The following is a 24,991-nucleotide window of genomic DNA, read 5'->3' on the forward strand; positions in this document are numbered from 1 at the left end:
TAGTATCTTTTAATCTGATGGAGTATTTTGCCCAAATGCCTTCTATTGGTGCCAGGCAATTCTAATCCTTATGTGTATAGGACAATCAAAAGTACTAGGAGTTCTTGGCTGGGCGCGGTGGCTCACGCCTGTAATCCCAGCACTTTGGGAGGCCGAGGTGGGCAGATCACGAAGATCAGGAAATCGAGACCATGCTGGCTAACACGGTGAAACCCCGTCTCTACTAAAAACACAAAAAATTAGCCGGGCGTGGTGCTGGGCGCCTGTAGTCCCAGCTACTCGTGAGGCTGAGGCAGGAGAATGGCTTGAACCCGGGAGGCGGAGCTTGCAGTGAGCCGAGATAGCGCCACTGCACTCCGGCCCGGGCGACAGAGCGAGACTCCGTCTCAAAAAATAAATAAATAAATAAAAACAAAAGTACTGGGAGTTCAGAGTCGCTTATTTCATCAACCTTATCTCTTGGGAGGTCCCCATAGTTCCTTCTCTTCTACTGAGGTAGCACTGTGCATTATAAAGAACACAGACTTTAGGTTGTCCTGACCTAAAAGTCCTTTGGGAGGCTGAGGCGGGCAGATCACGAGGTCAGGAGATGGAGACCATCCTGGATAACACGGTGAAACCCCGTCTCTACTAAAAAGACAAAAACAAAATTAGCCGGGCGTGGTGGCGGGCGCCTGTAGTCCCAGCTACTCGGGAGGCTGAGGCAGGAGAATGGCATGAACCCGGGAGGCGGAGCTTACAGTGAGCCGAGATTGCGCCACTGCACTCCAGCCTGGGCGTCAGAGTGAGACTCCGTCTCAAAAAAAAAAAAAAAAAAATTACATAAATAAATAAAAAGTTAAAAATTCTGCTCTGCCATTTATAAAGATGTGAGCTTGGGCAATTTACTTAAACTCTCTGAACTCCAGGTATGGCATCTGATGATATCTATAGTAGCATCTACTTTGCCAGTTGGCTTACAGATTAGATAGAGGTAAAACATACTATCTGGAATATAATAGGTCTCCAGTAAATATTAATTCTCTCTCTATCCCCCTGTCGCTGTAAGTGCCAGGTCCCTGTTTTCAAGAACTGAAAAAAAAAATCTCCCACTGAGAAAGCATTCACGCTCAATTGCTGCTGATACAATTGAGGTAAAAGAGTGGGAAGTGTGGGTGAGTTTTGCAAGACTAGAAGTCTTTGTAGAAACTAGCATGTGAATACACTAATGTTGGTTTTCCCCAATATAGGGATTCTTGGTGAAGAGTGCTGGTTTCCTCATGTTGGTGCTGCAGCATGGTTGATACTAATTTATTTTCCTTAGAAAATAAGATGCTGAGGCCGGGCACGGTGGCTCACACCTGTAATCCTAGCACTTTGGAAGGCCGAGGCAGGTGGATTGCCTGAGCTCAGGAATTCTGGACCAGCCTGGGCAACACAGTGAAACCCCGTCTCTACAAAAATACAAAAAAAAAAAAAAAGAAAAGAAAGAAAAATTAGCCGGGTGTGGTGGCAGGCACCTGTAATCCCAGCTACTCGGGAGGCTGAGACAAGAGAATTGCTTGAACCTGGGAGGCGGCGGTTGCGGTGAGCTGAGATCGTGCCATTGCACTCCAGCCTGGGCGACAGAGTGAGAGACTCCATCTCAAAAAAAAAAAAAAAAGAAAAGAAAAGACGATGCTGGTTTGCTGATTTTGTGGCTTTAGGTAAGTTCTTATCCCTCTCTGGGCTTCACTAGAACAAAAGATCACTGCTCCTCTTCACTCCAGGAAATTAGGAGGATTCATTGAAGTTTGTGTAAACTCCAGGTGAAAAGTTAAGTACAGGATGGTATTATCCTTGGCACTGAGAATCCCGGAAGTGTTTTTGCACAATCAGGTCAAATGCCATTGTTCAGTTTATGTGATTACCAAACACTCAGCTGACACAGAGTTATGGTTTGACATGGTTCCTTTGTTCCGGATAATAAACATGTGTAATGTCAATTATACTAATGTGTTTTGTTCTAGTCGAAACAAGAAGGAGGCTGGTGATGAGGCTGGGACTTCATACTTCATTCTCTCTGACCAGGCGCACTCTGACAACACGTTTTTCCTGTCTCTCTTTGTAACTGGTAATTAGGTTCTCAGCTGAGCTGTTCGGAATCTTGATAGGTTTCCCAGGCAGTCACCATCTGACAATTTACAACTTTGGGCTTTTCACAACTGGCGTGTTCCCTTCCAGGGAACGAAAGTTTCTCAATCCTATGTTCCTCCTATCATTCAAAGAGTCTGATCTGAGAGAAATGCTAGCTTTCTCAATGCATTATCTAATTCCAAAGCAGACTGTTGGGTCTCTTAGCAGTGATGGGGAAAATCTCTGTGTTCATGTGTGTCCTGAGCAATAAGGGCTGCTCCTATGGTGTGATAATGGAGTGAAAGTCATCAAAGCCAGAAGTGGCACAGCAGTATGGGAATTTAACATAGCCTTTCAAAAGGAGAGGAAATAATAGTAAAAATTAGTGCAGTTGCTTTTTCTTTCTCTTTAAAAATAGATCACGAGGTCAGGAGAGTGAGACTAATCCTGGCCAACATGGTGAAACCCTGTCTCTACTAAAATACAAAAAATTAGCCAGGTGTGGTGGCGTGCACCTGTAGTCCCAGCTACTCAGGAGGCTGAGGCAGGGGAATCGCTTGAACGCGGGTGGCAGAGATTGCAGTGAGCTGAGATCATGCCACTGCACTCCAGCCTGGCAACAGAGCAAGACTGTCTCAAAAAATAAAAATAAAAAAATAGAGACGGGGGCCGGCCACAATGGCTCATGCCTAGCATTTTGGGAGGCCAAGGTGGGCAGATGACCTGAAGTCAGGAGTTCAAGACCAACCTGGCCAACATGGTGAAACCCTGTCTCTACTAAAAAAATACAAAAATTAGCCAGGCACAATGGCGCCCACCTGTAATCCCAGCTACTCGGGAGGCTGATGTAAGAGAATGGTTGAAACTGGGAGGCGGAGGTTGCAGTGAGCCAAGATCGTGCCATTGCACTCCAGCCTAGGTGACAAGAGTGAAACTCCATCTCAAAAAAAACCAAAAAAACAAAGAAAACAATTTTTTTAATTTGTAAAAGTGTGATAATGATATTGTGGTTATGTTACAATAAAGGTCTTTGTTACAGATACATACTGAAGTATATACAGGTGAAATGTTATGATGATTTACAAGAGGTTTATTTAAAAATACTCCAGGGGCCTGGGTGAGGTGGCTCACACCTGTAATCCCAGCACTTTGGGAGGCCGAGGCAATGGATCACAAGGTCAGGAGTTCGAGACCAGCCTGGCCAAGATGGTGAAACCCTGTCTCTACAAAAAATACAAAAAAATTAGCTGAGCATGCTCTACTAAAAACACAAAAAAATTAGCTGGTGTGGTGGCACATGCCTATAATCCCAGCTACTCAGGAGGCCGAAGCAGGAAAATCTCTTGAACCTGGGAGACAGAGGTTGCAATGAGCCGAGATTGTGCCACTGCACTCCAGCCTGGGTGACAAAGTGAGCCTCTGTCTCGAAAAAATAAATAAATAAAAATACTCCAGGGGGTGTTGAGTGGATGTGATGGCTCATGTCTGTAATGCCAGCACTTTGGGAGGACAAGACAGGAAGACTGCTTGAGTTCAGGAGTTCAAGAGCAGCCAGGGACACATAGTGAGACCCCTATCTCTACAAAAAAATTTTAAAAATTAGCTGAACATGGTGGCACACACCTGTAGTCTTAGCTATTTGGGAGGCTGATGGGGGAGGATTGCCTGAGCCCAGGAATTTGAGGCTACAGAGAACTACGATTGTGCCACTGCACTCCAGCCTCGATGATACAGCGAGACCCTGTCTCTAAAATAAATTTAAAAAATAAACAAACTCCAGCAGGGAGAATAAAGGTTTATGGGAGAAGAGGTAAAAGAGAATGATAAAGTGTTTATACTAGTTGAAGCTAGGTGATGGACACGTGGAAGTTTATTATTTATTGCACTCCTTTTGAATGTTTGAAGTTTTCCATAAAAAATTTAAAAAATACTAGGGAAAGCCTGAATCTCTTTCCACTCCCAAATGTATGAAATAACTAGAAGAGAACATTCTTGCTATAACAATTTCAGGAAAAGAGATCAGGATTGGAGGGGCAACTTTTAAGGGGTAGGTGAAGGAAGAGGACCCTGCCAGGACAGAAAGGTGGAAGGAAATCTGGTTTTGAGTGGTGTTGAAAAAGCCAAGGAGGAACACAGTTTCAAGATGGAAGGAGTGTCAATGATGTCAAATATTGCAGATGACAGGAATAAAAGTATTAAATGACTTCACTAGACATTGCAACCAGGAAGTCAGTCTTGACCTTGGCAAGATCAATTTTAGTAGAGGTGGGTGGGAAGATAGATAATTTGGAATTCCAAGAAGCTTGGCTGTAGACAGGGGAGATGAAAGTAATCTTTCTTTTCTCCCCAAAGAAGAAGAAACTAGGGCATGTTTTTAATGCTGAGGGGGAGCTGCCATTTGAGAATGGTTGACAACATAGGTGAAGAGAGGAATGACCAACTCAAAGAGCAAGGACCCTTACTACAAGAGGTAGTATTGAGAACAAATCATATACACATCCCACTGAAGCAGATAGCTTCCTTTTCTGATCCTTAGAGTTAATTTTTATTTTTTATTTTCAAGACAGAGTCTCGCTCTGATGCCCAGGCTGGAGTGCTGTGAGCCACTGTGGCTGGCTGTGAGCTTTTAAAACAAACAAACAAAAAGCAGGTTTGGTGCAGGGGCTCACACTTATAATCCTAGCACTTTGGGAGGTGGAGGTGCGAGGCCTGCTTGAGGCCTGCTTGAGGCCAAGAGTTTGAGACCAACCTGGCCAATAAAGCCAGACCCTGTCTCTATTTTAATTTTTTATTTTTGGAAACAGAGTCTCGCACGGTCACCCAGGCTGGAGTGCAGTGGCATGATCTCAGCTCACTGCAACCTCTGCCTCCCGGGTTCAAGCAATTCTCCTGCCTCAGCCTCCTGAGTAGCTGGGACTAGTCGCACATCGCCACGCCCAGCTAATTTTTTTGTATTTTAGTAGAGACGTGTTTTCATTGTGTTTCCCAGGCTGGTCTCAAACTCCTGAGCTCAGGCAATCCGCTTGCTTGCCTCGGCCTCCCAAACTGCTGGGATTACAGGCGTAAGCCACCAAGCTCAGCCTTTTTTTTTTTTTTTTTTTTTTTTTTTGAGACAGAGTCTTGCTCTGTTGCTCATCTCACTCAAACATGTCTACAGAAGGATGCCTGATAGAAGTGTGGTTTTACAGGCTGGAAAATAAAGCTGATCATGTACAGAGTTGCTTCTTGAGCTCTATATTCTCATATAATGTGATCCATTTTGTGAAAATCTTTTTAAAATGCCAATCCTTTTAAAATGCCCTGCATGTGGAGGCAGCATATTCTTCTATTTTAACCCACAAGAATAGATAAATACTGGGCCAAGGTACGCAACAGTTGGTAGAATACAATTCAATATAAGAAAGTCCTGACCTAGGCTGGGCACGGTGGCTCAAGCCTGTAATCCCAGCACTTCGGGAGGCCGAGGTGGGCGGATCACAAGGTCAGGAGATCGAGACCATCCTGGCTAACATGGTGAAACCCCGTCTCTACTAAAAATACACAAAAAAAAAAAAAAAAAAAAAAAAAAAATTAGCCGGGTGTGGTGGCGGGCGCCTGTAGTCCCAGCTACTTGGGAGGCTGAGGCAGGAGAATGGCGTGAACCCGGGAGGCAGAGCTTGCAGTGAGCCGAGATAGCGCCACTGCACTCCAGCCTGGGCGACAGAGTGAGACTCCGCCGTCTCAAAAAAAAAGAAAGTCCTGACCCAAAAACCTTTGAGTATCAACTATCTATCAGATAAACATCTGCACCAAGCCATTAATAAGTTAAAGAAGCCACCTCAGGCTGGTCGCGGTGGCTCACGCCTGTAATCCCAGCACTTTGGGAGGCCGAGGCGGGCGGATCCCGAAGTCAGGAGATTGAGACCATCCTGGCTAATACGGTGAAACCCCGTTTCTACTAAAAATACAATAAATTGGCCAGGTGAGGTGGCAGGCACCTGTAGTCCCAGCTACTCAAGAAGCTGAGGCAGGAGAATGGCGTGAACCCAGGGGGCAGAGCTTGCAGTGAGCCGATATGGTGCCACTGCACTCCAGCCTGGGCAACACAGAGAGACTCCGTCTCAAAAAAAAATAAATAAATACACAAAATAAAGAAGCCACCTCAGAGTCCAAAATTATTCCAGCCCTGAAGAAATAAAACAGTTGATGGAAAAGTAGTACAGTACAGCAGCAGTTAAAAACATTGACTTTGGGCCAGGTGTGGTGGCTCATGCCTGTAATCCCAGCACTTTGGGAGGCCGAGGTGGGTGGATTGCAAGGTCAAGAGATCGAGACCATCCTGACCAACATGGTGAAACCCTGTCTCTACTAAAAAAAAAAAAAATACAAAAATTAGCTGGGTGTGGTGGTGCACGCCTGTAGTCCCAGCTACTCGGGAGGCTGAGGCAGGAGAATCGCTTGAACCCAGGAGGCAGAGGTTGCAGTGAGCCAAGATTGCACCACTGCAGTCCAGCCTAGAGACCGAGTGAGACTCAGTCTCAAAAACAAAAACAAATTGACTTTGGGTTGGGCATAGCAGCTCACTCCTGTAATCCCAGCTACTCAGAAGGCTGAGTTACGAGAATTGCTTGAACCCAGGAGGCAGAAGTTGCAGAGAGCTGAAATTGTGCCACTGCACTCCAGCCTGGGCGACACAGTGAGACTCCGTCTCAAAAAAAAAAAAAAAGACATTGACTTTGGAGTTCCACTTCCATCACTTACTAATGTCGGTAGCTGCCCTTACTTTGTGTCATTCTCATAACCAAGCTGAGGATTCTTTCCTTTATCTGTAAAAAGGGGTTAATATTACCTTCTTCAGAGGGTTGTGTGAAGATTAAGTAAGTAAGATTAAGTAACATGTAAGGTGCTTAGCACCATGCCTAGTCCATGGAAAATGTTTTAAAGTGTTAGCTATTACTGTGTATGTGTAAGGAGGTAAATATTCATCCCAATTCTCTGACACTACCCTCTGGCAGGCATCCATGATCAGTGCATCATGGTTGATTGTCTGGGACATCTGTGACTATAGGAAGGGTTGGGCAGCATGTTTGTGGACTGAGAGGTTTTTGGAATGTATCTTCAGGACCAGTTGGTGATTTTGTTATGCCCTTTGCTTTGGCTGACATCTGCCAGGATTTAAAAAAATCTACATGAATTCCTACCAGATTTCTGCCACACATCATATGAAACACAAACAGCTGGCAATCAAAACATAAAATAAGTTAATATTTTATTGGCTTGGGATTTTCTTTAGGCTTCCTCTTTGGACTTCTCTTTACTAAATAGGAGTAATATACTAGTAGGAAGTCTTTTGGGGCCAGGTGCAGTGATTCATGCATGTAATCCCATGACTTTGGCAAGCCAAGGCAGGAGGATCGCTTGAGGCTAGAGTTCGAGACCAGCCTGGGCAACATGGCTAGACCGTGTCTCTACAAAAAATAAAAATAAAAAAATTATCTGGGCATGGTTGTGTGTGCCTGTAAGTCCCAGCTACTTGGGAGGCCGAAGCTGGAGGATCCCTTGAGCTCAGGAGTTCAAGGCTGCAGTGAGCTATGATTACCACTGTACTTCAGCCTGAGTGACAGAGCAAGACTCTGTCTTAAAAAAAAAAAAAAAAAAAAAAAAAAAAGGAAGTCTTGTGGTTGAAGGTGACAATTCAAATCAGGTTTTTTTTTTTTTTTTTTTTTTTTTTTTTTTTTGAGACGGAGTCTTACTCTGTCGCCAGGCTGGAGTACAGTGGCGCTATCTCGGCTCACTGCAACCTCCGCCTCTCGGGTTCAAGGAATTCTCCTGCCTCAGCTGCCTCCCAAGTAGCTGGGACTACAGGTGTGCGCCACCACGCCTGGCTAATTTTTGTATTTTTAGTAGAGACAGGGTTTCACCATGTTGGCCAGGCTGATCTCGATCTCTTGACCTCATGATCCGCCCGCCTCGGCATCCCAAAGTGCTGGGATTACAGGCGTGAGCCACTGTGCCCTGCCCAAATCAGCTTAAGGGTGGGAAAAAGGAAATATATTAGGCCCTGTAACTGAAAAATCAGTGCCGCAGGAGCTTAAAAAGTTTTGTTAAGTGTTTGACTCTGTCTCCCTTTTTTCTGTCTCTCCACACACCACACCCAGCTCCCAATCCCTGGGTATTTTTCTTTATAGATTGGGTTTTGTTATAAAGTTGAGCATCCATATTGGGGCAGGGGATACAGCTGGTGAATTGGGGACTTGGGTGCTTCCCACTGTTGCCACCTAGTTTTAATACACCTCAACACTGAATGCTGCCATGGATACTGTCTACACACAGGAAATGAATCAAGAAAATTTCTAATATCTGTTTCAATCAAATGCTTCCTTTGGCCAGGCGCAGTGGCTCATGCCTGTAATTCTAACAGTTTGGGAAGCCAAGGTGGGCAGATCACTAGAGGCCAGGAGTTCAAGACCAGCCTAGCCAACACGGCGAAACCCCTTCTCCACTAAAAATACAAAAATTAGCCCAGCATGGTGGTGCATGCCTGTAATCCCAGCTACTCAGGAGGTTGAGGCATGAGAATTGCTTGAACCCGGGAGGCAAAGGTTGTGGTGAGCCGAGATTGTGCCACTGCACTCCAGCTTGGGCAATAGAGTGAGACTCTGTATCAAAAAAAAAAAAAAAAAATCAAATGCTTCCTTTACTGATATGTTGTATTATACCTACTAGAGACAGTGAGTGTCTTAAAGTTCAGCTTTCAAACAACCTCTCCTACATAACCTGCTCTCTCCTACTCGCTGCGGTGACCTCTCCTACATAAACTGCTCTCTCCTACTCACTGCCCAGAAACCCCTGAAGAAGGGACAGAGGTCTGGCCCAGTTATCATATGGCACCATGTAAATGGTTATCATGAAACTTGCCCTTTATTTCTCCTCTTCATAAATTTACTCAACACAGAAATGTTAGAATATTGTAAGTGTAGAATTTGAAGGCATTTGAGACTTTGTGAGGATGAGATCAGAACTTAGAGCTTATGAACCACAGACATGCTTCTATAAGCAATTTAAGCAGGCTTCACATAGATCATACGGAGGAAAGCTTGCATCTTGGTAGTTTATTGTATGCAACAGAGGGATGCTGGATGAGGGAGATGGGGTCTGTGTGGGAGGAACTCCATAGAAAGTTTAGATTTTCATCATCCCAGTTTATGAGCCCAAAGGCAAAGCAAAACTTCTCACTCTCACAAAACAGTATATAAAATCCAAATGAACATCTCTGAGTGGTCCAGCTTGGGCTCTGGGTCATGTACCCTTCCCTGGCCCAGTTGCTTCACCAAGGGGTGAGCTATTTTGGTTGCCCATGCTGTGACGGTGTGCCCATCTGTAGCAAGAGGCCCAGAGTAACAACCCCACAAGAACTCCACAGAACAACAGACAGGAAACTTCTCTAAGAACTGTAGAGTACTTAAAAAATTTTTTGAGTAGGGTCTCACTTTGTCACCCAGGCTTGAGTGCAGTGGTGTAAACAGGGCTCACTGCAGCCTCAACTTCCCAGACTCAAGTGATCCTCCCACCTCAGCCTCCCTAGTAGCTGGGACTATAGGTGCACACCAGCACACCCAGCTAATTTTTGTAGAGATGGGGTTTCCCCATGTTGACCAGGCTGGTCTCAAACTCCTGAGCTCAAGTGATCTATCTACCTCAGCCTCCCAAAGTGCTGGGGTTGCAAGTGTGAACCACCACACCCGGCCATAGGGTACTGTTTGCCAGAAGAAGAGGGAGAAATTTGGGCCAGACAAGAACAACAGATGTTCACTACAAGTGGAATAGAACTGCTAGTGAGGCTAACTGATACATTTTTTGTGGGGATGCTAGCTAGAGTAGAATATATTAGCACTTGTGGTCAGGTGAAATAAAGCAGCTATCACCTGGATACAACAGAACTTTCATATCCAGACAGGATCTTCACCATAAGTCTGAGACATGGGTAGGGCATATTCATTTTATAGTATATACTTTTGGTAGTCAAGAGACACAGAGAAGCATAGCAGAAAACACATCATTTACATGACAGGACCGGCTATAACTCTGATATGTACATCAGTTTGGGAAGCAGGTGACTTCCAGACATTCTTAGAACCTTAGACAATCCTGAAAACATCTGACATGTGTAAGACTCCAGAAATACCCATCAGCCAGGCACATAGCGCCAAAGTGACAGTAACCTCCAGAGAACTTTAGCATGTGTGTACATCTTTTCCCAGAGTTTTCTGTCATACTAACATTTGCAGCAGCTATTCTTCCATACACTCCAGGCAAACAGCTTTCATTCACTCACTTTTCTTGACATCTCCCACACCTAACCCAATTTCTGACACATAGGAGAAAATGTCTGCAGAATTATTGAACTGATAGCAAACATTTGTTGAATGTCATTATGTACATTATGCTAAGTTTGTGGACATAGATATAAATAAGACAAACATTCATATGCTTGTGAAGATCACAGCCTGGTGGGAAAGGCCAAAAAATAAACAGTTCTGTGTGAGGACTATTTGGTTGCAAACAAAAGAGAACCAGACCCAGCTTAAGAAAAATGGGAATGTTTTAGCACACAAATGCTAAAAACTCCAGGGTCAGGACTGACTTCAGACAGAGTTAGTTCTAGGGCTTCAGTGATCTGGTTTTATCTCCAGAATGTGTTTCCCACTGGGTTGCCTTTGTTCTGGGGCTTCACAGCAAAAGGCAATAGCAATTCCAGCCCTTACATTCTCTCAAGGAAATAGAATGTAGTGGCTCTGAGAATTGCTTGAACCCGAGAGGTGGAGGTTGCAGTGAGCTGAGATCGTGACACTGCACTCCAGCCTGGGCAACAGAGCGAGACTCCATCTCAAAAAAAATAAAATAAAATAAAAGAATATAGACCGAGTACGGTGGCTCATGCCTGTTATCCCATCACTTTGGGAGGCCAAGGCGGGTGAATCACGAGATCAGGGGTTTGAGACTAGCCTGGCCAATATGGTGAAACCCCCCATCTCTACTAAAAATACAAAAATTAGCCGGGCGCAGTGACACGCGCCTGTAGTCCCAGCTACTCAGGAGGCTGAGGTAGAAGAATTGCTTGAACCCGGGAGGCAGAGATTGCAGTGAGCTGAGATTGCGCCACTGCACTCCAGCCTGGACGGCAGAGCGAGACTCTGTCTCAAAAAAAAGAAAAAAAGAAAAAAAAGAACATAGTGGTTTGGGGTGAAAGCTGAGTTTGACAACTGGCTTCACCACAAACTGGCTATAAGAACTTTGACAAGTTAATCAAAATTCTTCTCTGTGCCTCAGTGCCACTCTTTCTTTCTTTCTTTCTCTCTCTCTTTCTCTTTCTTTTTGACAGAGTCTCGTCCTGTTGGCCAGGCTGGAGTGCAGTGGCACGATCTCCTCCCACTGCAACCTCCGTCTCCTGGGCTCAAGCAATTCTCCTGCCTCAGCCTCCTGAGTAGCTGGGATTACAGGCGTGTACCACCATGCCCGGCTAATTTTTTTCACCATGTTGGCCAGGCTGGTCTCGAACTCCTGACCTCAGGTAATCCGCCCACCTCAGCCTCCCAAAGTGCTGGGATTACAGGCATGAGCCACCGCACCAGGCCTAGTTCCACCATTTCTAAAAGGGAATAATAATTATACCTACCCAATATGGTTACTGTGAGGAGTAAATAAGTAGACTGTTTAGAACTCTCTCTGGCATATAATCGGCACTCAATAAGTGTTAACTATTTCACTATTTTTATTATTATCATCATCATCAAATTTCAGAAACTTTGCGCAGTGGCAGTATTGTAACCAATGAGATTTATCCGAGGTGTGATTATTGCTAATTGAAAAATCATAGGCTGGGCACGGTGGCTCACACCTGTAATCTTAGTACTTTGGGAGGCCGAAGCAGGTGGATCTTTTGAGGCCAGGAGTTCAAGACCAGCCTGGGCAACATGGTGAAACCCATCTCTACAAAAAATACAAAACTTAGCCAGCATGGTGGCATATGCCTGTAGACCCGGTTACTTGGGAGACTGAGGTAGGAGAATCGTTTGAGCCTGGGAGGCAGAGGTTGCAGTGAGCCAGGATCACACCACTGGACTCCACTTTGGGAGTTCAATATATATATTACATTTTTGGGAGAAAATAAGAAAGTTTCTTTCCCAAAAAGCCAAAGAAAATCTTATTGCACCCATTGGCTCTAATTGGATCATCTGCCCATCCCTGAGCCAGACTGGAGGAGGGTAATACATACACTATATACACGGATTGCTTAGGCCTGATCAACGTGCTTCTTCCTTGGAGCACAGATCTACTATGGCCAGCCTGGTCTCGAACTCCTGACCTCAGGTGATCCGCCCACCTCAGCCTCCCAAAGTGCTATAATTACAAGCGTGAGCCACCGCACCCCGACCAGAGTTAATTTTTATTCATGAAACTCATATAACAGGTTTATTTATTTCAGTCGTTTTGTTGGTTAAAGAACCAAGATTTTTTATGACTACACTTTGTGTACACTTTCAGGTTCTCTCTTTTTTTTTTTTTTTTTTGAGACGAGTCTCGCTCTGTCGCCCAGGCTGGAGTGCAGTGGCGCAATCTCGGCTCACTGCAAGCTCCACCTCCCGGGTTCACGCCATTCTCCTGCCTCAGCCTCCCGAGTAGCTAGCTGGGACTACAGGCGCCCACCACCACGCCCGGCTGATTTTTTTCTATTTTTTAATAGAGACGGGGTTTCACCGTGTTAGCCAGGATGCTCTCGATCTCCTGACCTCGTGATCCGCCCGCCTCGGCCTCCCAAAGTGCTGGGATTACAGACGTGAGCCACCGCGCCTCCCAAAGTGCTGGGATTACAGACGTGAGCCACCGCGCCCGGCCTTACGCTTCTAGGTTCTTGAATAAGTACTGAGGGGAGTTTTCCCTAAAAAAAAAAAAAAAAAAAAAAAAAGTTTTGAGATAAAAGGATATAAACTCTACTTCTTCTCTGCATAGGAGTCTTTAGTTTGTTTGCTGCTCTTGTTCCAAAACCTCTCATTACTCAACCTACTAAACCCACAGACACTTTTCAAGAAGTTATCTCTTTTCTACATCACCAATATATAGGGTGGCTTAGATCTGTATTTCCAAGTCTTACTGTCGTTCCAAGAATTACTATCAACTGTTAGAATCTCAAAAACTCAACTGCATACTGATTGCGCTGCCCAGTGTACCTCTGAATCCCACGGGGGAGGGGGTGTCTAACCAAGTTGTGCAGGAATGGGATATTCCACACTTCAGGGCAAACTTATTCGCAGGATCAGTGGCGGGCTTTGGAGGTGGGAAGCGGGAAGGAAGGGGAGTGCAGATACACTCTTCTTCAGATCTCCGGGGTGAAATGAATGCACCTGACGCCCGCGTGGCATTAGAAGCTCCGCGAACTCAGTGAGGCCATGCTGGACAGAGGCTAGGACTCTGGGCCACCAGGACAACTCTGCCCGTAGCAAGACTTGCGCGCTCCTGTGAGGGCGCGCGCGCGCGCATGTAGTCGTGTCTCGCGCAGGGTCCGGCCTGTCAGGCGGGAAATCTCGCGAGATCGGAGACGGGGGATGACGGTCGGGAGGAGGGGAGTGGTGTCGGGGAAAGGGGGGGAAGCTGGGCAGCGGCCGGGCTCTGTGGCTTCAGGGCTCGGGGAGAGAGAGGGAGGGTGGCAAAGAGAGTGAGTCGGTGCCGCCGCCTGCCTGAGGAGAGAGGAGGGGTCCCGCTCGCCCTGCGTCCTTTGCGGGCCGAAAGCACTAGGCACTCGCGAACATCTGAGGCCTCCCGGCCCCGGGGGACCCCGCCCCGCCGTCCGCCGGCCGGCCCGCGGCCTCTCTTCCCTTTGTGAGCGCCCCCTTACCAGGGGTGGTGTTGGTGGCGGAGGGCTGCTCGTGGGCCCGCCCGCCGAGGGGCCGCGGCGGGGGACCGAGAGGGCCTCGGCTGTGTGAGGACTAGAGGCGGCCGAGGCCCGGGCCGGTTCCCCCGAGGCGGCGACGGAGACGGCTCCCGGTACTTCCCCGCGCCATCTTAACTGAGCCCAAGCTCTGAGGGCGCCTCCTCGACCCCGGTCGTCCCCTCGCCCCCCCCCCCACCCCCCGCCGCCGCCGCCGCCCCTTGTTGCAGAGCTTGGGCTGGGCGGCTTGCTGGGGCTTGCGGGGGGGGGCGGCGATCTGTCGCCGGGCCCCCTCCTCACTCCTCACCCTCCAGGGTAGCGGCTACCGGAGCGCTGCAGGGGGCTGCGCCTGCCTGCTCCGCCCCAGACCTGTCGGCGAAAGGGTAAGGGCACCTCTGCTTTGGGAAAGGGGAATATAGAGGGGGGCGGGGAAATTCGGCCCACTCGGGCCTATGTGTGGAAGAAGGGATGTGGGAGTGGGGTGGGGGAGGGAGACAAGGAGGGTCTGTGATTCTGTGGGTGGGGTGAAGAAGCTGGTGAGCTGGGCGCCCTCCGGTTTTAAGGGGCGAGAGCAATTCCATTCCTTTTTCCCCGAGGGTCACCGGAAGGGATGGTGGAAGGGGGATGTTTCGAGGAAGGTGTGGCCCTCACAGGGAGACTGGGTTGATGTGCACCCCGGTTTAAAGGCGCGAGGTCCCTTTTCCCTCTGGTGCCTTTGCTCCTCCCGCTCCTTCTCCTTTGTAGTGTCTGTGTATTCTTGGGAAGGGAGACTGCTCTGGGTGGCTTGCTGGGTGGATTCCACCCCCTAGCACAGGAAATCTATACCCTTCTTCTGTAGGGGTGATGGAAGCGTTTCTCTCCCCATACCCTTCCCCCTTCCCCATCCTCTAGTCTACTGCAATGCTGCAGAAGTCCAAGGCAGTTTCTTCATACACAGACCCATGTATACACAGAAGGGAGGGGGAGCAGGAGAGGGAAGTAATGGCGCTTCCCTTGAAAAGGTTACTCTTTTTCCTTTGGTTTTAAATCGATGACAGTACCGTTTTAATACTCTTCCCCTGAGATCTGTCCATGGGAAATGTATCTGTTCTGGTGTTATTGTTGGGGGTATGGCTTCTCGAGAGGGACACCTCTCCTGTTAGAACAGTTTTGATGTCTCTCTTTTTGAGAGATGTCTGGATTGACATTTTTTTGTGAGCAGGTTGGATTTTAGTTAGAATTCAAATAAAATAATTTTGTACCTCCTCATCCTCATTTCCCTTTTCTTTTTCTGTGACTTTTGTAGTTCATGAAGAATTATTGGCCGGGCGCGGTGGCTCACGCCTGTAATCCCAGCACTTTGGGAGGCCGAGGCGGGCGGATCACGAGGTCAGGAGATCGAGAGCATCCTGGCTAACACGGTGAAAGCCCGTCTCTACTAAAAATACAAAAAATTAGCCGGGCATGGTGGCACGCACCTGTAGTCCCAGCTACTCGGGAGGCTGAGGCAGGAGAATCGCTGGAACCCGGGAGGCGGAGGTTGCAGTGAGGCGAAATGGTGCCACTGCACTCCAGCCTGGGCGACAGAGTGAGACCCCGTCTCAAAAAAAAAAAAATTGTTAACAATTATTACATACAGACAGCCTGTCTGATGGGCATTTCTCCCTAAGCTGTGAATTTTTAGGATTGATACTGTTTTGTATAATATTGAAATTGGAATTTTTTGAAAATGGTTAGGTTACAAACCTTTCTGCAGCTGTTTCTTTGTTCTTATTAATCTGCCTAATTATTCTATGATCTATTTTCTGTAGTCAGTCATTTTTCACTTTTTTTGCTACCTATCATATTTGTCTGAAAGCAGATCATTTTATCTGGTTTACAGTAGTACTTGTTGGTTTTGTTCTTAGTTGAGTAGAAATAAATAAAAATTTAAACATTCTGGAAATGTGCTGCCAAGTGCTTTTTGAGACCAAAGGGTAGTTTTCAAGTCTCCATGTACTGATGATACATTTTTTTCAAGTGTTTAGTAAATGCTGGTGATGTGATTTCAAAATATTCCACATATGACTATTAATAGAATTAAATAATTTTTTCCCAAAGTGAAGAAGAAGACTAAAATGTGTACAGATAATGAGTTGTCTTTGGTGTATTTAGTGTTTTCAGCTCGACTTAGTGACTTATTTTTAAATACTTCAAATGCCATCTACATTTTATGTTGTCATTAAATGTCGTCCAATAGAGCTTTTGTGGTGTGTTTGTTGCATTTTGAAACCTGTTTTAAGATAGGGATTTAAATATGTTAGTAGTAGCGCTAGGCACTAACTTAGTTTCTGTCATTTTATATCATGATTTTAATGTAGGAGACATGGTATGTTAAATAAGTTTTATTATTTTTTTTTCTCGGAAGATGGAATTCTCTTTGCTTTCTTTATTCCCTTTTAATGGTCATCTCAATTCATTGAAATAACACTATTCATTTGAGTATTTATTTCATGGGACAAAGCTGCATGTTGTTGATATGTAGAGTTTTCTCCATTATGGCAAATTATGCCAGGAAGTCTAATTCTCCGTATTATGGCTTGTTGTTGATAATTATTTCATATATACTAGCATGTGTTGATCGAAGCATACTGCTCAGTAAAGAGTGACTGCTTTTACCTTGGAAAGTTGTAGGCAGAGAGGATTTATCAATAGAGGCTACAAAACTTAAAGGATTTACATAGGGTGTAGGTTAACTATTTACTTGCTATATTTCAGCATGCTATAACTAAGGACAACCGAAAAAAAAAACCCTCTTTTTCATAGCTGGTAGGAATGTTGCCTAAAAGTGGAAAAGTATGTTCATGATCAATTAGATAAATACATTATTAAGGAAAAATTGCCTGAGGGTTATTTCAGATGACCTCTGATGCCACTGTCAGAAAGAAAATGCTGAGAGCTGTTAGTCTGAGTTGATTCCAGATTAGTATGGCACTTCTTACGTTTCTAAATAGTTCATCTACAAAATGGCAGTGTACATCACTTCCTGTTCTTTCACAACTGGCTCTTTCACTGGATTCTCTTTTAATGACTTAATTTTTGGCATTCTGATATCTGATTTGTTAATTTGGTTATAATTCTCATGTTTTATAGGTGGAAGAATTTCTGAGAATCAGCTGGATTTAAAGGCTTTTAATAGTTTAAGATTATCTTGACAGTAACAAAACATTGCTTCCAAACTAAAGGATAGTATTGCAAACAAATTTAAACTCTGAGAGGTTTTAAAGAAGTACAGCAATGTACAGAATCAAAAGTATGAGTGCACTGAATAGAAAATAATTATCGTATTTTTTATAATGTCGATTTTGGGAGAAGTGAGGATATGGCAAGTAATTGAATGGGTGTTGATATAAAATAAACTTTCTGTATAACAAGGTATATACATGATATTTGGGCCCATGTTACGATGCCATTTTAACAGTAAGAAAGCAACTCATTAGTTACAGGATACTAGAAAGACTGGATGCTCATAACTAACCATGAGTAAGATTTATTTTAATAATTTGCCAGTTCTTTTTTTTTTTTTTTTTGAGACGGAGTCTTGCTCTGTCGCCCAGGCTGGAGTGCAGTGGCACGATCTCGGCTCACTGCAAGCTCCGCCTCCCGGGTTCATGCCATTCTCCTGCCTCAGCCTCCTGAGTAGCTGGGACTACAGGCGCCCACCAGCATGCCCAGCTAATTTTTTGTATTTTTAGTAGAGACGGGGTTTCGCCGTGTTAGCCAGGATGCTCTCGATCTCCTGACCCCGTGATCCGCCCGCCTCGGCCTCCCAAAGTGCTGGGATTACAGGCTTGAGCCACTGCACCCAGGCAATTTGCCAGTTCTTAATAGACATGAATATTTAGTAAATCCAGAAGTTATCTAGGGGTCAGTTGTTGGCATTGAAATTAGAGTTGAGATTAATCTGTCTTTCATGTCTTTCACCTGGAAATAAATTCTGTGTTTTGCATTTGGCTTATTTGTATATTAAAATCACTTAATTTATCATTTGTATCTCTGTTTTGTTTTCACTAGTCTCTGTTACTTATAACAATTAATTGCACTCATACTAATTTAATCTTTTAGAAATGAGGAGCATTTTTGGTATGTATTAGTTGAGGGTTGCTGTTTGGATGAGGATCATATGTGAACGAATCCCTTCAAAAAAGTGTTATTTCTGGGCTGGGCGAAGTGGCTCAGGCCTGTAATGCCAGCACTTTGGGAGGCTCAGGTGGGAGGATTGCTTGAGGCCAGGAGTTCAAGAGCAGCCTGGGCAACATAGCATGACCCTGTCTCTACAAAAACAATTTTTTTTTTAATTAGCAGGGGCTAGGCGTGGTGGTTTATGCCTATAATCCTAGCATGCTGGGGGCTGAGGCTGGAGGATCACTTGAGCCTAGGAGTTTGAGGCCAGGCTGGGCAACACAGTGAGACCCTGTCTCCAAAAAATAAAAAATGAAAATATTAGTGGGGCGTGATGGTGCATGCTTGTTCTAACTACCTGGCAAGCTGAGGTGGGAGGATTGCTTGAGCCCAGAAGATGGAGGCTGCAGTGAGTTGTGATCATGCCACCGCACTCTAGCCTGGGTGACAGAGTGAGACTGTCTGAAAATAAAACAAAAGCCTGTGTGGTGGCTCAAGCCTATAATTCCAGCACTTTGGGAGGCCAAGGTGGGCGGATCACCTGAGGTCAAGAGTTCGAAACCAGCCTGGCCAACATAGTGAAACCCTGTCTCTACAAAAATAAAACAAATTAGCTAGTTGTGGTGGTGGGTGCCTGTAACCCCAGCTACTGGGGAGGCTGAGGCAGGAGAATCACTTGAACCCAGGAGGTGGAGGTTACAGTGAGTTGAGATCGCGCCACTGCCTGACAGCCTGGGCAGCAGAACAAGACTCCATCTCAAAACAAAACGAAACAAAAAAGTGTTATTTCTCTAGTAAAGTTTCGCATAAAATTGAGATGTTCATTAAGCAGAGTACCAACATATGCTCACCTGCCTTTAGGTATGTGTACTTTTTTTTTTTTTTTTTTTTTTTTTTAATTTGAGACAGGGTTTTTGCTGTGTTGCCCAGGTTGGAGTGCAATAGCACGATCACAGCGTATTGCAGCCTTAGCCTCCCGGGTTCAAGTGCTCCTCCCACATCATCCTCCCAAGTAGCTGGCACTACAGGTACATGCCACCACGTCTGGCTAATTTTTTTTTTTTTGGTAGAGATGGGGTTTCGCCATATTGCCCAGGCTGGTCTTGAACTCCTCAGCTCCAGCTATCCACCTGCCTTGGCCTCCCAAAGTGCTGGGATTATAGACATGAGCCACTGCACCCGGCCCGATTTCTGTACTTATTATTAATGGCTGGATTTTAAAAATTATTCTTCAGGTTTTCCTATTATAAAATATGAGAGGATACAACCTGTATTAGTTCATTCCATTGTATTCCATTCTTAAAGTATTTTAGTTTTTAGTAATAAAAATTGATGTTTAATTTCATTAAAGATGTCTCATACCTTCTAAAAACCTACATGAATTAAAAAGTTGTGTGGAGGGACTAGCAACAATTATTTTCAGTTGGAACGTTTCTGTCATCATTTGGTAACAGTTATTTCTGTATCAGTCTGTCTGTGCCAGAAGCAGATTTTTTGTTCTAAAATACAGTCTAAGGCTATACCTTTTTGATGACAAAATTAAGTATCCTATAAAAGTTGGAAGAGTTTTTAAAATGTTAGGTACCTGGCATGTAAATAAAGTAAGTAAAAGTATAAATTATTAAGTGCCTTGCATAATAGATATACTGCAGCCTCCTAAAAATGCCAGTGACCGTTATGCTGTAGGTTATTTAAATATAACGACACTTAATTACCGTCTAATTTATCTTTAAAGCTGAGAAAGGGCTAATTTTTCCTTTTGATAAAATTATTTGATCAAATAGTTTTATGCAGGTTTAGAAGTAGATGAATTACTGTAACATTTAGAAAGACATTCAAAGTTTAGTTTCTGAGAAATATTATCAAATAATAGGATGGAACAAAACTTTCTGGTTTGCAGCTACCAATAATAAAATTGGCACTTACTATAAATGTTGGCTGGGCGTGGTGGCTCACGCCTGTAATCCTAGCACTTTGGGAGACTGAGGTGGGTAGATCACTTTAGGTCAGGAGTTCAAGACTAGCCTGGCCAATGTGGAGGAAACTCGTCTCTACTAAAAATACAAAAAATTAGGTGGGCGTGGTGGCGTGTGCCTGTAATCCCAGCTACTTGGGAGGCTGAGGCAGGAGAATCGCTGGAACCTGGGAGGTAGTGGTTGCGGTGAGCTGAGATTGTGCCACTGCCCTCTAGCTGGGCAACAGAGTACAACTCTGTCTCAAAAAAAAAAAAAAAAGGCTGGGCTGGGTGTGGTGGCTCACGCCTGTAATCCCAGCACTTTGGGAGGCTGAGGCGGGTGGATCACCTGAGGTCAGGAGTTCCAGACGAGCCTGGCCAACGTGGCGAAACCCCATCTCTACTAAAAATACAAAAATTAGCCGGGCGTGGTGGCACGTGTCTGTAGTCCCAGCTACTCGGGAGGCTGAGGCAGGAGAATCATTTGAACCTGGGAGGCAGTGGTTGCAGTGAGCCAAGATCGCACCACTGCATTCCAGCCTGGGTGACAGAGCGAGACTCCGTCTCAAGAAAATAATAAAAAAGTAAAAAAAATGGCTGGGTGCCGTGGCTCATGCCTGTAATCCCAGCACTTTGGAAGGCCAAGGTGGGCAGATCACGAGGTCAGGAGTCCGAGACCAGCCTGGCCAGCATGGTGAAACCCCGTCTTTACTAAAAATACAAAAAAGTAGCCGGGCATGGTGGCATGCACCTGTAGTCTCAGCTACTCAGGAAGTTGAGGCAGGAGAATTGCTTGAACTCAGCAGGCGGAGGTTGCAGTGAGCTGAGATCGCGCCATTGCACTCCAGCCTGGGCAACAGAGTGAGATTCCATCCCCCCCAAAAATATATATGTATGTCATCATTTGCTAGTGTAAATGTGTAACTTTTTCAGTTTTTGTTTTTTTGTTTTTTTGAGACGGGGTCTTGCTGTGTCACCCAGATGGGAGTGCAATGGCACAGTCATGGCCCACAGCAGCCTCTACCTCCAGGGCTCAAGCCGTGAGTAGCTGAGACTGCAGGCCTGTGCCACCATGCCTGGCTTATTTTAAAGATTTTTTCTAGAAACGGGGTCTCTATGTTGCCCAACCTGGTCTCAAACTCATGGGGGCTCAGGCAGTCCTCCCTCCTCAGCCTCCCAAAGAGCTGGGATTACAGGAGTGAGCCACAGTACCAGGCCTGTGGTAACTTCTTTATTTAACTATTTATGCCTCACCTTTTCTTTTCTTTTTTTTTGAGACGGAGTTTTGCTCTTGTTGCCCAGGCTGGAGTGCAATGGCATGATCTCGCTCACTGCAACCCTTGCCTCCCAGGTTCAAGCGATTCTCCTGCCTCAGCCTCCCAAGAGCTGGGATTACAGGTATGCGCCACCATGCCCAACTGATTTTTTGTATTTTTAGTAGAGATGGGGTTTCTCCATGTTGGTCAGGCTGGTCATGAACTCATGACCTCAGGTGATCGCCTGCCTTGGCCTCCCAAAGTGTTGGGATTACAAATGCGAGCCACTGCGCCCGGCTTCTTTTCTTTTCTCTTTTCTTTTTTCTTTTCTTTTCTTTTTTTGAGATGGAGTTTTGCTCTTGTCGCCCAGGCTGGAGTGCAATGGCGTGATCTCGGCTCACTGCAACCTCGGCCTCCCGGGTTCAAGTGATTCTCCTGCCTCAGCCTCCCAAGTAGCTGGGATTACAGGCATGTGCCACCATGCCTGGCTAAGGATTTTGTTTTTTTAGTAGAGACAGGGTTTCGCCATGTTGGCCAGGCTGGTCTTGAACTCCTGACCTCAGGTGATCCACCCACCTTGGCCTCCCAAAGTGCTGGGATTACAGGCGGGCGTGAGCCACCACACCCTTTAATGTGAAGATAGTATATAGTGGGTTGTTTAAATAGGATAATGCTTGCTAAGTACTTAACTTACTGCCTGATACATGATAACACTCAATAAATTGTTGGCTATCACACACTAGCTGCCTAATATAAATGTTTATGAGTACATAGAGATAATTTTTTTTTTTTTTTTGAGACAGGGTCTCACTCCTGTCACCCAAACTGGAGTGCAGTGGCACGATCTCGGCTGACTGCAGCCTTGAGCCTTCCCGGGCTCAAGTGATCCACCCACCTTTGCCCTCCAAGTAGCTAGGACTACAGGCTGGCTAATTTTTGTATTTTTTGTAGAGATGGGGTTTTGCCATGTTGCCTGGTCTGGTATCGAACTCCTGAGCTCAAGTGGTTCCACCTGCCTCAGCCTCCCAAAGTGCTGGGGAGAGTCTAATATTTAAGGATGAGTTGCATTATAGAATTTTGATTTGATATTGGATTTATTTTTATTTATTTATTTTGTGACGGAGTCTCGCTCTGTCGCCCATGATGGAGGGCAGTGGCACGATCTCGGCTCGCTGCAACCTCTGCCTCCCCAGTTCATGCCATTCTTCTGTCTCAGCCTCCTGAGTAGCTGGGACTACAGGCGCCTGCCACTATGCCCAGCTAAATTTTTGTATTTTGTTTCACCATGTTAGCCAGGATGGTCTCGATCTCCTGACCTCATGATCTGCCCGCCTTGGCCTCCCAAAGTGCTGGGATTACAGGTGTGAGCCACTGCGCCTGGCGATATTGGATTTATATATCTGGAGTCTGACATATATTTTTGAAAGAAATAGACTATCAAGGTAGCTTAGTAACTTTTTGCACCTATAATGGACTACTGTGTAGTACTTAATGGGAGTTTTTTCTTTCTTTGGGATAGATTCTCACTGTGTCACTCAGGTTGGAGTGCAGTGGTGAGATCAAAGTTCACTACAGCCTCAGTCTTCTGGACTTAGCGATCCTCTCACCTCAGCCACCTCAGCAGCTAGGACTACAGGCGTGCACCACCACACCTGGCTAATTTTTTTGTATTTTTAGTACAGACGAGGTCTCAGTATGTTGCCCAGGTTGGTCTTGATCTTCTGAATTTAAGTGATCCTTCTGCCTTGGTCTCCCAAAGTGGTGAGATTATAGACAGGAGCCACTGTGCCCACCTCTGATGGGAGTTTTTAATTTATCACAGGTTTTCTTTTTCCTTTGCTGGATATAAAGCCTGTCTTAAGAAATGACATTTCAGGCTGGGCGTGGTGGCTCAGGCCTGTAATCTCAGCACTTTGGGAGGCCGAGGCGGGTGGATTGCTTGAGGTCAGGAGTTCGAGACCATCCTGGCCAACGTGGTGAAACCCTGTCTCTACTAAAAACACAAAAATTAGCTGGGTGTGGTAGCGGGTGCCTGTAATCCTAACTACTCGGGCGGCTGAGGCAGGAGAATCACTTGAACCAGGCAGAGGTTGCAGTGAGCCGAGATCGTGCCATTGCGCTCCAGCCTGGGAGACAAGAGCAAAACTCCATCTCAAAAAAAAAAAAACAAAAAAGAAATGACATTTCTTTTCCAGTACTTACTTTGTTTATTTAAGAAAAATTTGGTATCCCTATTCTACCTCCTGGAGCTCTTCTTACCATCCCTGTCTTTGAAGGGATTCAGAGTACCCATGCTCTTCTAAGCGTTTTTATTTAGGTATCTTTTGTAGGTATGTCCTTACCTTGAAAGTGCCTTACGTTCCAAAATGTATTAATTCAACAAACTTTAAGTGATTATTATGTGCCAGATAAGACAGTATTTCAACCCTGGGAGAATTCCACCTTCTGAATAGTTTTCTCAAGCTGGATATTCATAGGAAAGCAAGGACTTTCCTATGATTTTTAGTTCCTCTAAGCCAGTGCTTTCAAACTTTAGTTTGTGATCCATTAATGGCTTGTAAATTCAATTTAGTGAGTCACAATAACAATTTTAAAAAGTAATGGGGAGTGTCAGTGTGGTGCATAAAGTAAGGGTAAACATTATTCTGGGAAACTTTTGTTTGCCTCTTTTTTTTTTTTTTTTTTTTGATGCCAGGGTCTTGCTCTGTTGCCCAGGCTGGAGTGCTGTGGTGTGATCATAGCTCACTGCGGCCTCCACCTCCTGGCTCAAGTGATCCTCCCACCTCAGCCTCCTGATTAACTGGGACTACAGGTGTGCACCACCACACCCGGCTAATTTTTGAAAACATTTTTGTGTACAGACAGGGTCTCGCTGTGTTGCCCAGGGTGGTCTCAAATTCCTGAGCTTAAGTGATCCTCTTGCCTTGGGCTCCCAAAGTGCTGGTATTACAGGTGTAAGCTATTGTGCTCAGCAGTTTGCCAAATTTTTATATGTTCTGGGTACCCAGTTACACTGTTACAAAGACATACCTGAGACTGGGTAATTTATAAAGAAAATAGGTTTAATGTGCTCACGGTTCTGTGGGCTATACAGGCATCTGCATCTGGGGAGGCCTCAGAAAACTTACAGTCATAGCAGAAGTGGAAGTGGGCATATTTTCCCATGGTTGGCAGGAGAGAGAGAGGGAGAGTGTGCATGTGTGTGGACACGCAAGCGAGTGAAGGGGGAAGTGCTACAAACTTTCCACTTTCCAACAACGGTAGCTCTTGAGAACTCACTATCAACTAGAACAGCAAGGGGGAAATCCACCCCAGTGATCCAATCACTTCCACCAGGTCCCTTCCCCAACTTTGGAGATTACAATTTAACATGAGATTTGGGTAGGGACACAGAGTCAAACCATATCACTTTCTTTTTCTTCTCTTTTTTTTTGAGACAGGGTTTTACTCTGTTGCGAGGCTGGAGTGCAGTGGGGTGATCATGGCTTGCTGAAACCTCTGCTTCTTGGGCTCAAGCAGTCCTCCCACCTCAGCCTCCTGAGTAGCTGTGCCACCACGCCTGGCTAATTTTTATACTTTTTGTTCTTTTTGTTAGAGACGGGGTTTCGCCATGTTGGCCAGGCTGGTCTTGACTCCTGGCCT

At 45.4% G+C, this 24,991-nt stretch overlaps 1 protein-coding gene and 1 pseudogene across 2 annotated transcripts in view; both read left to right on the forward strand.

The window, feature by feature from the left end:
- The first annotated feature begins 11,875 nt into the window (after nt 1-11,875).
- On the forward strand, nt 11,876-11,999 carry LOC112129856 (U4 spliceosomal RNA; annotated as a pseudogene).
- A 1,682-nt stretch (nt 12,000-13,681) lies between these two features.
- The window catches only part of TAOK1 (TAO kinase 1), a 162,533-nt gene continuing 151,223 nt past the window's right edge, over nt 13,682-24,991 (forward strand). The window contains exon 1 of one of the 2 annotated variants that reach the window (XM_024234836.3): nt 13,682-14,382. The gene's annotated coding sequence lies outside the window, so the exon portion shown is untranslated. Of the gene's footprint in view, nt 14,383-21,389; nt 21,492-24,991 lie in introns of those variants that run through there. The other variant, XM_054536582.2, reaches the window with a different exon arrangement.

Source organism: Pongo abelii, chromosome 19 (assembly GCF_028885655.2).
Source record: "Pongo abelii isolate AG06213 chromosome 19, NHGRI_mPonAbe1-v2.0_pri, whole genome shotgun sequence".
Lineage (NCBI taxonomy): Eukaryota > Metazoa > Chordata > Mammalia > Primates > Hominidae > Pongo > Pongo abelii.